This window comes from Nomascus leucogenys, chromosome 12 (genome assembly GCF_006542625.1).
Source record: "Nomascus leucogenys isolate Asia chromosome 12, Asia_NLE_v1, whole genome shotgun sequence".
Taxonomy (NCBI): Eukaryota; Metazoa; Chordata; class Mammalia; order Primates; family Hylobatidae; genus Nomascus; species Nomascus leucogenys.
Genome location: NC_044392.1, coordinates 66,030,638 through 66,046,304, shown reverse-complemented (window position 1 = coordinate 66,046,304; position 15,667 = coordinate 66,030,638).

Genomic DNA, 15,667 nt, shown 5'->3' with positions numbered 1-15,667 from the left:
GGCTCCCTGAGGCTGGCTGACTGAACAAGACCTCCCAGCCTTGGCCTGTTGTCCATCATTCTTTCCTACACACTGCCAGGAAATGGACAGGGAAGGGACACTTCCAGGAAGCAGAGACTGGGCCAAAAACTCCAGGGACCAGGCTAGAGTGACTCACCGGGACAGTGTGGGGGCATGCTGAGATGCACCAGCAGAATGCCTCCTGCCCCGGCTAGAGATTGGACCTCAGCATGGTTTTGGAGGCTGTAGATTCAGCAGTTATGGCGTCAGCCATTGAGTCACTCGTCTCAAATAAAGGACAGGGGGGACTCAGTTTGAGCCCCAAACAAGAAGCTGATAGGCAGCTTCTGAGCCCTGGAGAGAAACTGTTTGCTCTTGGGCTGGGTAGTAAGGGGGGGTTCTCCAGTGGAACCTCCTTCCTCCACCCAGCCACCACCAATTTGTATTGGGGAGGGGTTGGTATGCAGAGGGTGAAGACAGTATCATAAAAGCAGGAAAGTGTTCTGAATTCCAGGGCTGAGGAAACTCCCCCCGGAGCTCTACAGTTCCTACCAGGAAGTGGGGAATTCCCAGCAGCTTGCAGTGGGTGGTGGGGAGGTGGAAAGGGAGAAGTTTCCAGAGGGTCAGGGCTTCCTTAGGAAGGGCCCTCCCATCCTGAGGCAAATCTCTGCTCATCCCCTGAAGGTAGAAGTGGGCTTTGGGATCCAAGGTGCCCTTTAGCTTGGGATGTAGGGCATGTAATTCTTACTCACAGGACAGCCTCTCTCCTCAGGCCTCGGCAAGGAGCCAAGACAGATGCCCTCTCCTCCAGCAGCCGGCTCCTTGGGGCTCCTCCCCCTCCTCTCCTCCCAGCGCTCCTCCCTGGACTTCTTTATTCCCCACATTGTCTTCTCATCTCCCCACTGAAACTAGGAGAAGGTGGAGGGAGGGCCCAGACTGTTCATCTCTGAAAGAGTCCCCCAGTTGGGTAAGAAGAGCTGGTCTGTGGTCACGGCCTGCAATCCAGTAAGCTCGGGCTCTGCCTGTGGCCAAGTTACTCAGCTACTCCAAGTCCAGTCTTGCTCCTCTGTGAAATGGGGATGCCCCTTTGCAAAGCTATTGTGCTGAGCCATTGCATGTCAGACTCTTGGCAAATTTGCTTTAGAGATTGTTGTTCATTAGTCGAACATCCATTCAACACGTTTATTGTATGCTCAGTATGTGCTGTGTGCTGTTCTGTGGGCTAAGAATGTAGAGTGAACAAAACAGACAAAACCCCTGTCCTCCTGGAGCTCACACTTTAGTGGGGAAGATGAACAAGAAGGAAGCCAGCAAATACACAAACATGTAAAAATAATAAATATAATTGCCTTCCATGCAAAAAATAAGGAAAGGTGACAAAGGGTGGAGAGTTCTATCTTAGGATACTCAGCAAGAGCCTCTCTGAGGAGGTGACATTTGAACAGAGGCTTGAATGTGGTGAAGGGGAGGACCAGGTGAGAATGTCCAGGAGGGCCTTCCAGGAAGAGTGAGCAGCGCCAGCCGGTGCTCTGAGGCAAGGAGCAGCTTGCTCAGGGACCAGCAAGGAGCCCGAGGGGCAGTAGTGGAGTGAGCAGGATACAGTTCCGGGGAGATGAGGTCAGAGGACAAGGTAAGGCCAGGTCCCCTAGGGCCTTGTTTGTCACTTTAGGGAACTTGCATTTTATTCTAAGTAATGGTTTTGAACAAGGGAGTGACATGATCTGATTTATGCTTTTAAAATATTACTCTGCATGGAGAATTTGCTGGCAAAGTGGGGCCAGCAGAGCAGTCAAGAGGCTGTGGTCATTATTCACCACAGCGCTCCCCCTCTTCTGTCTTTCCTCAGCCAAACTCCTCGTTTCCTCCCCACTGTTCCTGGAGTCTGTGTGCACACTCTGGAAGCTGCAGTGGCCTACCCCAAGGGGCATTGGCAGCCTCCAGCTCTCTGAAGCTTGCGATGCTCTTGGTCCGCTCCTCCTGTCAGGAATCTCCACGCCCTGGTACCTCGGTGCTGCACCACACAACCTAAAGTGCCCATCTGGGGCACAAAGCACAGCACTTGTATAAGGTCCACTCTCTGACCATGCCTTCTTTCCTCCTCTGGGGGCTCCTCTCCTCTACCTGAGGCAGAGGTGTTGCAGACCTCGGGTTCTCTTCCAGGCCCCTTCTCTTTCCACTCTGACTGAAGTTCTGCTGTCACCCCCACCATCCCGTTCCCTGCTGCAAGTGCAGCTATGGTGCTTCCTGGTGAGTCAGATGCTCCCGGTTGCATCCCGTCACCAGTGTCTACTAGATGTCCACTCTGGGCATGCCTCAGGCACCTGCAAAGTGACGGCAAAGCAGGCAGACTAAACCCCTCCCCTGAGGGAGGTCTCATTCTAGTGACGGAGATAGAAAAACACATGCACAACCTACAACATATCAGTCGGGGAGTGATAAATGCCAAGATGAAAATTAAAGCAAAGGAAGCACATTGAGAGTGATGGGGGTCAGGATCTACTCTAGACAGAGACTTGGATTATTTGGATGCACAAGCCATGTGAGTGTCAGGGGACAGAGTGTTTCAGGCAGAGGAAAGAGCAAGTTCAATGGCCTAAGGTGGGAAGTGAGCTTGTAAAGAAGGTAAATGTGGCTGGAGGGTGAGGGGGAACACGACTCACGCCACCATGACCTTGGCCCAGACCGTGTGAGCTGTTCCCATGTAAAGTCTCCCAACCTGCAGCTCACCCTCCTCCAATCTGTGGCCCCCACTCCAGTCACTCTGGACTTTCCAAGGTGCAAATTTGCACACTGTGAACCTCTGCTATAAACCATTCACTGGCTTCTCACAGCTCTTAGGATAAAGACCAAACTGTGAGGGACCACTGGGCCACTCCCTGCCTCTTCTCACCACCCACCTCACACCCTCTACTCCAAATTTTATGACCAACTTTCAGTTCCTAGAATGCACTGACTCTTGACTGAGGTCTTCCTACTTTCTGGTTCCTCTGGTCCACACATTTTTGCCGCCAGCTTCCAGCCCTTGTTCCCTTACCTACGTACCTCCTACTCACTCCCCAGGAAATCAGCAGGGGTGTGACCTCCTCCAGCCACCTTCTGTGATCTCGTGGTGGGTGAGGTGTCCCTCCCAGGTGCTACATTGCAAGTGCCTGAGTATGTCTCTGTACCTTCTGCAAGCCTGACAGGTCCATGAGTGCTTCTCTAGCTCATCAGAGGTGGAAACTTCAGCTCATAGCACCGGACTTGGCACATAGAAGGTGCTCATTAAATATCTTTTGGATAGATGGAAGGGTGATGTGGGATTGGAAATGGGAATGATGCAGCTGGAAAGGAAAAGGCATTCCAAGGAGGGGGATGATGGAGAAGGGCATGGCGAAGGCAGAAATGTGGAGACGGCCACGTGTGCTGTGTCACATGCAGGAGCAAAGGAGGCCAGCCTGATGGAGCAGAAGGCATGAAGGAGCAGGGGGTGAGGAAGTTGAAGAGGAGGTTGGGGCCAAGTGAGGACATTTGGACTTTATTCTGGAGGCAACAAGGAGCCTCTGAAGATTATAATCAAGATGTGACATGGTCACAGCTGTGTTTAAGGTGTGTCCTGCAGGTGTGACCTGCAGGTGAAACTGCAGGGCAGGGAGGAGTTAGGGGAGGGATTTGGAGACCACCTCCACTTTTGGGGGTCAGCAGGCAGACTATTCTCAGCCCCTTCTTCAGCAGGAAGACCCTGGTCTAGCCACAAGCCTTGGTGACCCTGGACAGTGAGCCTCCCCTCCCGGGGTTCCTCCTCCCCTCAGCAGAGGCAGATTGCCCTTCCTGGTGACTCACCCCAGAGGGGTCAGCTCCAAGCAGAAAGTCATTGTTGACAGGAAGAGAGGTCAGACTTTCCCTTCTCCGGCCAGCTTCCTGGGTACCAAAATAGCAACGCGGCACAACAAAGAGTTGGGGCAGTGGAGGCCTCCCAAATGGGCTGGAGGACACGCTGGCCCCACTCCATGCTGCCCACCCACCCATGGGACCCACCATGCCACATGACAGCCAGCCTGACAGCACCAGTCGCTGGTGAGTCAGGCAGCCCTGGAAACCCTCTCACAGCCAGCCGAGATGTGAGGGACACAGAGAGAGGAGGTGCCATTTCAGCCACCTATGCCAGGCAGGTTGGGGTGAGAAGGACACACCAATCAGAGCTGGTTCTGAGGCTCGCATCTGGAGGGAGATGCTGGAACCAGGGGGCATCCGAGTTGGGGACACAGTCTGGGAAGGTGTCTAAAGGAAGTGAGAATTGAAGGAGGGACAGAGCGCTACCCAGAAGGGCATAACTAGAGGCTGAGACCAGGTCAGGAAATGTGTCCCTCAGGTGTAGAAGCTGCAAGTGAGAAACCACTGTGGTAGGAACCTCAGCAGGCTGGCTTCAGCTCCAGAAGCTGTTGGAGTTGAGGATTTGTTCTCTGTAGAGGAGCGACATCACCTGTGTAGTCTGGTTCCTAGGCTAGGCCATCCTCTAGAATTCTGTGTGAGCCAGAATGTTCAACTAATAAGAGAAGGCTGCACATTGGGGGTGGAGAGCAGGAAAGAGAGGGGGCTTGTAGCATCTGCAGGGGCCAGAAACCACATGCACAGAGGAGATTTCTCAATCAGAAAAGAGCTTAGGAAACATTGAACTGGAGAACAATGGAAGCAAACCTGTGTCCGGGAGTGGCTCCAGTGAAACCCAGCACTTTCTCTGGGTATGGAATTCCAAACACCCCTTGTACAGGAGGAAGCAGCTACAGATCATCCTACTCACCAGCTGGGTGGCACCACCGGCTTTAAGTAATGGATAAACTGGCTCAAGCACGCCTGGGACTCAGAGACAGATGTGCGAAGCAGAGATGTTGCCATGCCTAGGCTGAGGGCTTTCAGCCAATTGGTGAGGGGAATGGAGGAGAAAGGAGAGAGGGGAGTTGGCTTGAGGGCTGGGATATTAAGAAAAGGGTTGTATCCTGGGAGATGAGCTAAGGATCAAGAGGATGAGGAGAAACACCCCCTCCCACAGCCTCTGCAGCACCCAGAGTTGCAAGATCCAACGAGATGTTCCTTTCTGTCCTCTCTTTGCTGTCCCCCTCCCCTCCTGGCCCTCCCAGCATTGCAGACCCTTGCCTCTGGTTTGCAGCTGGGCTAAGGGCAAAAGCAGAAGCAAGAGCCTGAGCTGCTTTGTCCTGCCTGGATTTCTGTTCTTGCAGTTGCCACAGAGCTGGCTCCTTCTCATCATGCTGGTCTTGGCTTAAATATTACATCCTCCAAGGGGCCTTTGCTGGCCACCACAGTGATGTATTCCACCCTGACATCACTATCACAGTCCCTGCTTTAGTTTTAAGATAGCACTTACCACGAACTGGCATTTTCTCTTGTTTCCTTGTTTATTTTTGTCTCCACCATCTAGAATGGAAGCTCCCCGAGAGCAGGAACCTTGTCTGTGTTGTTCATGGCTATATCCGTAGCACTCAGAACAGGGCCTGGCACAGAGGAGGTGCTCAAATATTTAGTTGATTCATGATGAATAATAATTGCTAACATTGGTTGAGTGTTACTACATGACAAGTACTTATTTCACATATTAACTCATGGGCCAGTGAGCTATAGGCCTCAGGGCAAATCCAGCTGCCTGCCTGTTTTTATAAATACATTTTGTTGGAACATATGCCCATCGTGTATATATTGTCCATGGCCACTTTCATGATACAATGGCAGAGTGGAGTAGTTGTGACAGAGCCTGAGGCCTCCTAGAAGTGCTAGAAACTTTTCCTCACCCCTCCAACCCTCTGCCACTCACACTTACCACACTGAGCCAGTCTCCCCTCTCCCCTTTGCTTTTGCTGCTCCCTCTGCCTGGGACCCCCTTCCCTGCCCCATGCTTCTCTCTTTTCCTTGGCTCACCTGTCATCAGCCTGAAAACTGCACCTGATACTGGACCTTCTCTTGGAGGCTCTCAGAGTAACCTAGGCATCTTTCTCCACAGCACTAACTATGGGATGCCGTCACTGGCTGCTTGCCAGGCTCACCCCTTCCAGTTCTGCTGGACTGTGAGCTCATTGACAGTAGACTAGCTTCTACTTTGGAAATCCCAGCACTTAACCTTGAGCCAGGCACATAGTAAACATTAAGTAAAGATTTATCAGCCGGGCTCAGTGGCTCACACCTGGAATCCCAGCATTTTGGGAGGTCAAGTTGGGTGGATCACTTGAGGTCAGGAGTTCAAGACCAGCCTGGCCAAAATGGTGAAACCCCATCTCTACTAAAAATACAAAAAGTAGCCAGGCATGATGGCGGGTGTCTGTAGTCCCAGCTACCTGGGAGGCTGAGGTGGGAGAATCACTTGAACCTGGGAGGTGGAGGTTGCAGTGAGCCGAGATCTTGCCACTGCGCTCCAGCCTGGGCGACAGAGCAAGAGATCAAGACTTCGTCTTAAAAAAAAAAAAGATTTATCCAGTGGATGGCTATCCGATTTTTGTCAGACATGGGATGAATAATGGCACATGCTAAAAATATTTACTATCTGGCCCTTTAGAGAAAAGATCTGTAGACCCTTGTAGTAACTCAGTTAATCCTCACCAGTACAATTAAGGTCAGTGCTGTTATTATCTCCATTTTACAGATAAGGCAACTGAAGCACAGAGGCACAGAAGGCTTGTCCAAGGTTACATAGCTAGTAAGTACAGAGGCTAGAGTTGAATCCAGGCAGTCTCGCTCCAGCCCATGTTACTAATCATTCCCTTTCTGAGAATGTTACCTGCTTCATTCCCTTTCTAAGAATGATCAGGAGGTGGTGGGTGGGGTGGGAGGGATGGGCTGGCCAACGTCATCATGGGAGCAGCACAGCAGGAAGGAGAGCTGGGAGCCCAGCAGAGCTCTGATGACCCAGGGCTATTGTTTTTGAGGCTTGGCCTGATTCTGGGACCCAGAGCTCTCAAATTCTGTTTCCTAGAGCCGGAGTCCTACCCCTAAACATACATAAACACTCCCAACCTTCCCAATCTGAAGATTGAGTGTAGAATATTCCCCACTTAGGACTTGAGGTCTCAACATTTTCCTTAAACCTTTGACCCCTGCTATGAGTTGTCTACATGAGAATTGTCTTAGTCTGCTTTCTGCTGCTATAACAGAATGCTTGAGACTGGGTAATTTATAAAGAAAATAAGTTCATTTCACCAGTTCTGGAAGTAGGGAAGTCCAAGGACATGGCTCCAGCATCTGCCTGGCATCTGGTGAGGGTCTTCTTGCTGCGTTATAACAGAGTAGAAGGGCAAGCAAGCATGTGAGACACAGAGAAGCATCAGGGGCCAGACCCAACGGATAACAGCACACTTTCATGATAACATTAATCCATTCCTGAGGACTTCCCATCATGGCCCAATCACTTTTTAGTAGGCCCCACCTCCCAACATGGTCACACTGGGGATTAAGTTTCTAACACATGAACTTTTGGGGGATGTGTTAAAACCATAGCAAGAACATGGATCCAGTAGTCTCTGATTTAACACAAGTTAGGTTAATTTGAGGTTGAATACACTGTTATTTAAAAAGACGTCGGGTGAGGTGGCTCATGCCTGTAAATCCAACGCCTTGGGAGTCCGAGGCAGGTGGATCACCTGAGGTCAGGCGTTCAAGACCAGCCTGGCCAACATTGTGAAACCCCATCTCTACTAAAGGTACAAAAATTAGCTGGGTGCGAGGGCTCACGCCTGTAGTCCCAGCAACTCAGGAGGCTGAGGCAGAAGAATTGCTTGAACCCAAGAGGCAGAGGTTGCAGTGAGCCGATATTGTGCCACTGCATGTGAGACTCCATCTCAAAAAAAAAGAAATTTTTTTTTGTAGTTCCACAAAAGATTGATCTGGCTTCTATGGGCTTTACAGTTTAAACATGTTTAAGAACTTCCCATTCTTCTGATTTTGAAATTTGGATGCAGTTCAACTCAGAGGTTTAAAAAAAACACACACATGCACACACAACCAGAAGTAAATCCTCTAGAATCAGAAGAAAAATTGCAGCCTTGAAAATCACAGCTTTACTCATGAGGCCTCCTAGAAGTGCTAGAAGCTTTTCCTTACTTATAAGAAATGGAAAAAAAAAAAAAAAAAAAAGGGCAGGTGTCCGGGAGGATGGGAGGACGGGGCAAGCTGCTGGAAGGTGTAGTGAGTGCTGAACAGGTCAGCCCCATCCTGGTGCAGAGGCCTGGTCTGAGACTTTCCGCCATGGAGGCATGTCCTGGAAGGTGTATGCTGGTGAGGAGCAGTGGAAAGGCTTCCCTACTCCTAATCTTCTGGACTTCGGAGGCTGCTCTAAAGTTTACCAAGACTTCACATTTGCCATCACATTTGCTCATGACAAGGCCCTGAGGGAGGAGTTACTTCTATCCCCATTAGAGAGGTTCTACAGTTTGCCAAAAGTCACACAATAAGTGGCACGACATGATGGTCCTCCTCTTGAATAAATTCCTTGCTTATGGAGCAGTCTCCAGATGATTCGCTGGGGAGCCTGAAAGAGGGACAGGGTCATTTGGGTGGGGATTGAGGTATTTCAATTCACCTGTCTCACTCTCCACTGTGTTCTGGTACCAAGACCTAGATCCTCAGTCAGTATTTGTGCAGAGTATTGAAACTCCATGTCCCTGCTCTAGGCAGGTACAGGTGTAGGGCAGGCCCAGATAGAAGCTGAAAATAAGCTGGCACAGGGAAAGGGTTAGGAGAGGGATGTAAAGTGCCACTGAGGTTCTGAGGAAGATGAGACCATGTGGGTCAGGGAAACGGAACCCTTGTTGGTGGAGAGAGCAGCCTAGAGGGCGTTGAGGGGGTTTACTTCCACAGGTAGGGATGGAGGCATAGTGACACCTCTGTGGCTTTGCCTCTGCCAGCCTTGCCAGACTTCTTCCCCTCCAACCCTCTGCCACTCACACTCACCACACCGAGCCAGGCTCCCCTCCCGGCTTTGCCTTTGCTGCTCCCTCTGCCTGGGATCCCCTTCCCTGCCCCTCCCTTCTCTCCTTGTCTTGGCTTACCTGTCATCACCCCTGAAAACTGAGCCTGACCCTGGACTTTCTCCTTAAGGCTCCCAGAGCAACCTGGGCTTCCTCCCCAATAGCACTAACTATGGGGTGCTGTCACTGCCTGCTTCCAAACCCACCCCTACAGCCCATTGGACCGTGAGCTCATTGACAGTAGACTGTCTTTTACTTTGGAAATCCCAGCATGTAACCTTAAGCCAGGCACTTAGAAAACATTCAATAAAGATTTATCCAGGGCATGGCTATCCGATTTTTGTCAGGCGTAGGAATGCATAATGGAAAACAAGACGGAAGCAGAAGGTTGGGACCAACCCGAGGAAGGCCCTGGCATCAGTCAAGGGTGCTAGCATTTACGCTGTGGGCGTGTGGAGCCACTGTCAGCACTAGGTGAGGCCACAGCAGGGAGGACAATGCCCATTGGTAGGACTGCTATGCCACATGAGGGCTGGAGCAGAGCAAGGACAGACCAAGAGCGAGGAAGGCCTGACAGGTGCCCCAGCATCCTGTATGCATGCAGGTCTCTGCAGCCTTCAGAGAGCCTGGACAAGCACCCCGAGTTCTGCTAGCACCTGGGTTACACTGACAGAGTGACTTCTGACCTGCAGCTATGGCATCCTGCCAGAACCCATGACCTCACCCAAGTGCAGAGGGCCCATGACAAGCATGTGACACAGCAGCCAGCACTGGGACAGGCCACAGTGGGATGAAGGGGTGGAGCTTAGCTTAGAAACAGAGGAGGGAAATGGTTGCTTCCAGCAGAGGGCATGACCTGGATTCATAAAATCCATTCATTCACTCATTCATTCATCCATTCAACAAATGTTTATTGAGCACCTAGTATATACGCATTCCGTGGGAGATAAAAGCTGTCTCTCATAGTTCAGTAAGAAGAAGGGTAAGAAATGTACACAAACACAAGAGAGACACAGAGACCAAGAACCATGGGGCCAGAGGAGAGAGGAAGCATTCCTGTTGAGAGTAAGGGGGAAAGCTTCCCGAGGAGGGGACATTTCAGACGGGCCCTAAAGATGAGTACAAGGAGATTCCAACAAGAAAACATGGCAGGGGCAAGCAGGGATGGCAGGAGACCATGAGCTCCTGGGGACGGGAACCATGGCAATCTGGCTCCTAATTGTCCCTGGTCCCCACTTGGTGGTCAGTGAGCATTTGTCTTGTTCGTTGAATGAGACAATGACTGTTTCCTGGTCCCTCCTTCTCTCTTCACCGGATCCACCACTGATTACCCGAATTTCTCCCTCTACAGCACTTAGTCTCCTGAGCTCTGTTCCTTCTGCCAAACTCACATCTTGGACCTCAAAGGCAAAACATCCATTTCTCCGACCCCACAGACCCTCTCCTCATATCCTTGATCTCACCCCTGCCTATCCCCAGGACCCTGCTCCTTTAGTGGCCCTGTCTCTCCATCTGCTTAGCTTCTCCCTCTGTGGACTCCTTCCCTTTCGCTGACAAACCTGTATAAGTATCTGGCACTCCCCCAAGCCCTCACTTCCTAATGAGATACTGCATTTCCTAAGGACAAGTCCAGGCAGCACCAGATGTGCCTCTTCACAGACCCCATCAGACAGTGCCCTATGCTTGGAACACACTCACTGAATGGATGGATCCAATCCTGTCATCTCCTAGCATCCTCAGTGGTGCTCAGTGTAAAGTCAAATGTCACGTGTATGACCTACAGATGCCCAATGAATGGGATTGGTCTGGCCTGTCTCTCACTTCCTCTAGTCTTCCTCCCCAGCTCCAATCATTCCTGAGTAATTATACTACCCAGAACCCACTACACTGCCCTCGCCTCTCCTGAGCTTTGTGCATACTGTTCCCTCTCTCTGGAATGAATGCTCCTTCCCCACTTCTGCACCACGTGCACTTTTGCTCTCAATGCAGCTCAAGGGTCTCCTCCTCCCATGAGACTGTGAGCTTCCTGGGAGTAAAAGGTGGTCCTGGTTAATAACTTTAGCCCTAGTGCCTAGGTAGGTGCTCAATAAATGTTCATTAAATACGCAAATTAAGGAATGTAGGGAGAAGTGCTAGTGATTCCAGAGGCATATGCTCAATTTTCCTCTTGAGTCCTGGCTCCCACCTGCAAAAAGGGGTGAAATTGCTTAGGGGCATGGAGTGTCCAAGAAGACATGAGCCCATAGTCTGATTTCCCCCAAACTCAGCTCTAGGAAGATTCTTCTTTTAAGTTGGCTTAAAGAATTAGGCTTGTGCTCAATGATTTTCTTTTAATTCAAGGCAGAACGGAAGTATGACTTCTATTGTCATGTTCTAAAAATATATCTTCTGTGGTTCTCTGCTTTCTTTGCAGTAAAATAGCCTTGGCATGACTCTGTTTTTGCATAACTGAAGACACAATTTAATGAAATAGCACTTTATGAGCTTTAAGGGAAGCAAATATCTGACCTAATCAGGGGTGAAAGGAGGGGAGAGAGACTCTATGCCAGGCTGTTCCATCTCTGTTAGGAAAGGCCCAGGGCCAGGCATTTCCCAGCTTTTCAAGGAATGTTGGCACTGGAGTCCAGGATCAATTATCCTCAATCAATCAGCGAATATTTATTGAGTAAGTACAGCATGGGGGGACCATAGCTGTGGAAAATAAGATGCATGTGAACCTGGTTTGCTTTCTATGGTGAGCTCCTTCTGGTCATATCATTCCTGTTACTTCTATGAATAATTGTAGCTAATAGTCACTGGGCACCCCACTCTGCAGCATGGGCCTGGTTATATACTATGTTGATTTTTTGTAACACTCTGAGACAGGCAGTATGACTTCCACTTAGTAGATGAGGAAATTGAGGATCATAAAAGTTCCTACATTGCCCCAGGTCACAAAGCTAGAAAGTAGTGGATCTGAGATCTGAATGTAGATCGGATTTCAACCCCAAAGTCCTTTACTAATAACAGCCAACATCACATGAGTCTTCCAAGATTACAGAGCATTTTCCAGTAAATTTCTAATTTGATTCTATCACTACTCATGGGAGGCCAAAATTACGATAATTCCCATTTTACAGATAAGAGAACTGAGGCTTGGAGGATTCAAGCAACTTGCCAAAGGTCCCTGTTGGTAAATGGTATATCCAAAAAAGATCTGAGCTGAAGCCAAATCCTGCATTCCTTCTGCTACACCTTGGCAAGGACTGGATCATCGAGTGTTGGCCCCTCAGCCGCTTCTAACAAAGAGCTGGACACTGACAGGCAGAATTCTCACCTAACAGCCCCAGAGAACACCCTGGTGCCAAGCCATGGATGGCCCTGCCTGGACTCTGCCCCAGACGCCTGCCCATGGAGGACAGAAGAGGAGGCTGCTCCAGGCCAAGTGACCAGCTGCTCTGGGGACTCGCAGCCCAGCACTGGGAGCTGGCAGGGAGAAGGAGGGGCAGAGCACTCTGCCTGGACTCCAACAAACAGGCTTTCTAGTGAATGGACCAATTGGCGGTTGTGGGTTATGTGGCCAATTGTGGTTAGGGGAAGGGAGGAGCTCCTGGAGGAACACTGCATTCCTGCTCCTGTCAGTGACTCTGACAGAGTTCTGGACTAGGAGGTGGGAGCACAAACCCTGCCCACTCCTCTGGGCTCCAGAGTTAAGCCCACCCCCACATCCTCCCGGCCCCTGGTGCAGGGGCTCTCCTCATGACAGGATTCAGAAGAGGCTTTCCTGAGTGGAACCAGCCTTGGTCATATGCCACCCAACTCCCCGTCCCCCACCCCCCACCACCATTCCCTGACTGAGGAGGCATTAGCACAGTCACTCTGGAGTCCCCCTTTAATGACACCTGAGGTGGCACCGACTGAACAACAAATGCAGTCCCCTCCCTGCTTCACCAGCCACTCAACAATGACCACTCTGCCCCTTCTCTAGCTATATTCTATATATTCTAAGCGATGCTGTAGGCATTTTATGCATAATCACCTAACTGATCCTTATACCAACACTAAGTGAGGCACCATTATCATCATTATTATTATTATTATTATTATTATTATTATTATTTTTGAGATGGAGTCTTGCTCTGTCACCCAGGCTGGAGTGCAGTGGCACTGTCTCAGCTCACTGCAAGCTCCACCTCCTGGGTTCACACCATTCTCCTGCCTCAGCCGCCCGAGTAGCTGGGACTACAGGTGCCCGCCACCACGCCCAGCTAATTTTTTGTATTTTTAGTAGACACGGGGTTTCACCGTGTTAGCCAGGATGGTCTTGATCTCCTGACCTCGTGATCCACCCGCCTCGGCCTCCCAAAGTGCTGGGATTACAGGCGTGAGCCACCGTGCCCGGCCGAGTAAGGCACCATTATTAACTTCATTTTACAGATGAGAAAACTGAGGCACAAAAAGGTTAGGTACCCTACCCAGGGTCATGGAGCTATCAGGAGGCAGAGCTGGGGTTTTAGCCCAAGCAGTTTGGTTACAGAGCTAATGCTCTTACTCGCCACACTCCACTTGTGAGGGCCGTGAGACTCTTCCTTCTCCCAGAGAGAAGTGCCCAGCTGCAGCCAATGGAAAGGGGACTTGCCTTCTGGCTGGAGGATCCTGGCCTGGGGCTCGCGGCAGCCACAGAAATGAGTGAGTATTGCTGGTTGTAGTTGGAGTCGCCCATGCCTTTCCTCCCTTCACATGGGGCAACCTTAGGAAGGTATCCTCTCCCCACTTACCCTCCTGATTTGGGTCTCCCCCACCTCTGCCCATCCTGGCCTCCATACAGAGCATCCAAGCATCACCTTGGACCTCCCAGTTGGCACTGGACAAACCAACATAGAGAACCAAGACAAGGAACAACCTTAAATCACATAAGTGGAATAGAGGAGTCTGTCTCTCTGGCTGTATCTAGGACCTGATTTCTTCTAATTCCCAATCTCTTCTCTACTCCAGGTTTCTGATTTCCTTCAAGTGACTTCTGAAGCCAAGCCACTCTGGGCCTTTGGGGCACTGGAACATTTCTTCATTGTCATACTCTCTGCCCCTTGATGTGTGTGTTCCTGGCAGTCTGTGAGGAGGGAGGCCATGTAATTCAACGAAGTGTGGACAAGCACAGGCCAGGCATGCAGCAGGCACTAAAAATGTCTATTGCACTAACAGATGACTACAGACAGTCTAGATTCTCACTTCCTGTTTCTAGGTAATTCTCTGCCTCGTTTACTCTGAAGTCACACAGGGCCAGGATAGGAAGTGGGCTTGCTGTGATGCTTGTGCACCAGCTGACACATCATCCTTTTCGTGATTCTCTTTTTCCGATGAAGGTTGGAAACTTTCATTCTAGAAGGGTCCTCAGCTGAGGGGTTGTGACTTTAGAGGGTAGGGAGGGCACTTGGGAAGCCAGAATTCACTGTGGATAAATTGTTTGTAAATTTCTGGGTTAGATTTTTCAGTTCTGAGGAGTTCATGAGAGCAACCTAAGAATCAGTCCTGCTGAGGTCCAGGAGACAGTGCTGGGCCTGGCTGTGGCAGGAAGCTCTGGGAGAAGAAAGTGGACAGGCTGCTGATATAGTCTTGCATTGCAGCAGTGCTTGCCCCTCGGGGGTGACACAAGTCCTGAAGCCAGCATGTATTTCTGTGGCTCTGGGACAAGGGGGACAGCTGACTTTCCCCCAGCCATAGGACGGGGTGGTCTCGACAAATATCAATAGTTCCAAAGTACCAAAGATTGGCTCTCAGTAGTTTGCCAAACACAAAGGCTTCACAGAAGCCCTAGGAAGCTGGCAGGTGGGAGCTGCTGTTCCCATTTAATTGACGAGGGCATTCAGTCCAAGATCCTTCCCTGGTGGCTGCTTTACCACCCTTCATGCTGCCTCTCACCTTGAAAGTGGGAGAAGACATGACTGAAAGGGCAGGCTGCAGTGCAAAGGACTATAGGTGCGTGGCTGGGAGATGGGACACTCTGGCTCTGACGTCCTGCTCCCAAACCTGGTCAGCCAGGAGTCCTACATTCTGTCCCTTTCTGTAGCACTGGGACAAGAAAGCAGCATTTTCTCTGCAGCCCCAGCTTCCAAGGTAGCTGCTGTCCACCCCCAGTCTACTTTCTAAAGAGCCACAGAGCCACTTAGGTGGAAGAAAGAGACAAATGTGGGAAGGAAGGAGAAAAGGAAGGGAGAAAGAAAGGAAGAGAGAAGGAATAGAAAAAAGAAAGGAGAAAGAGAAAGAAGTGAAGAATGAAAGAGAGAACAAAAGAAAGAAAAGGAAAGTAGGAAAGATAACAGAAGAAAGGGAGGGGAAAGTGAGGAATGCATGAATAAAGGGAGAAAGAAAGAAAAAAGAAAAGAAAGAGAAAGGAAGAAAGCAAGCTCTTTATGATAGAAGGCCATTCCCTAGAAAAGATCTCAAGGGGAAATTGGCTGTCAAATAGTTTCAAGGAAATGACATTTGGACAACCAGCAAATGAGGGTTTCCTCCCACTTCCTGCCATCCATCTCCATTTCCCTCTGTTCAATCTCTCTCCTCCCTCCAGTGGTTCATTCCTCTGGCAAATAGCATCTCTCCCATGCTCCCTTCTACTTTCCTCTGGGGTCAGCTGAGCACTGCTTTCTTGATGATGCTACATTAGGAAACTATCAAAACCCCAAATCTCAGATGCTTCCAATTCCCCTATACCTGTCCCAGAACCTGGCCTGGGACATGAC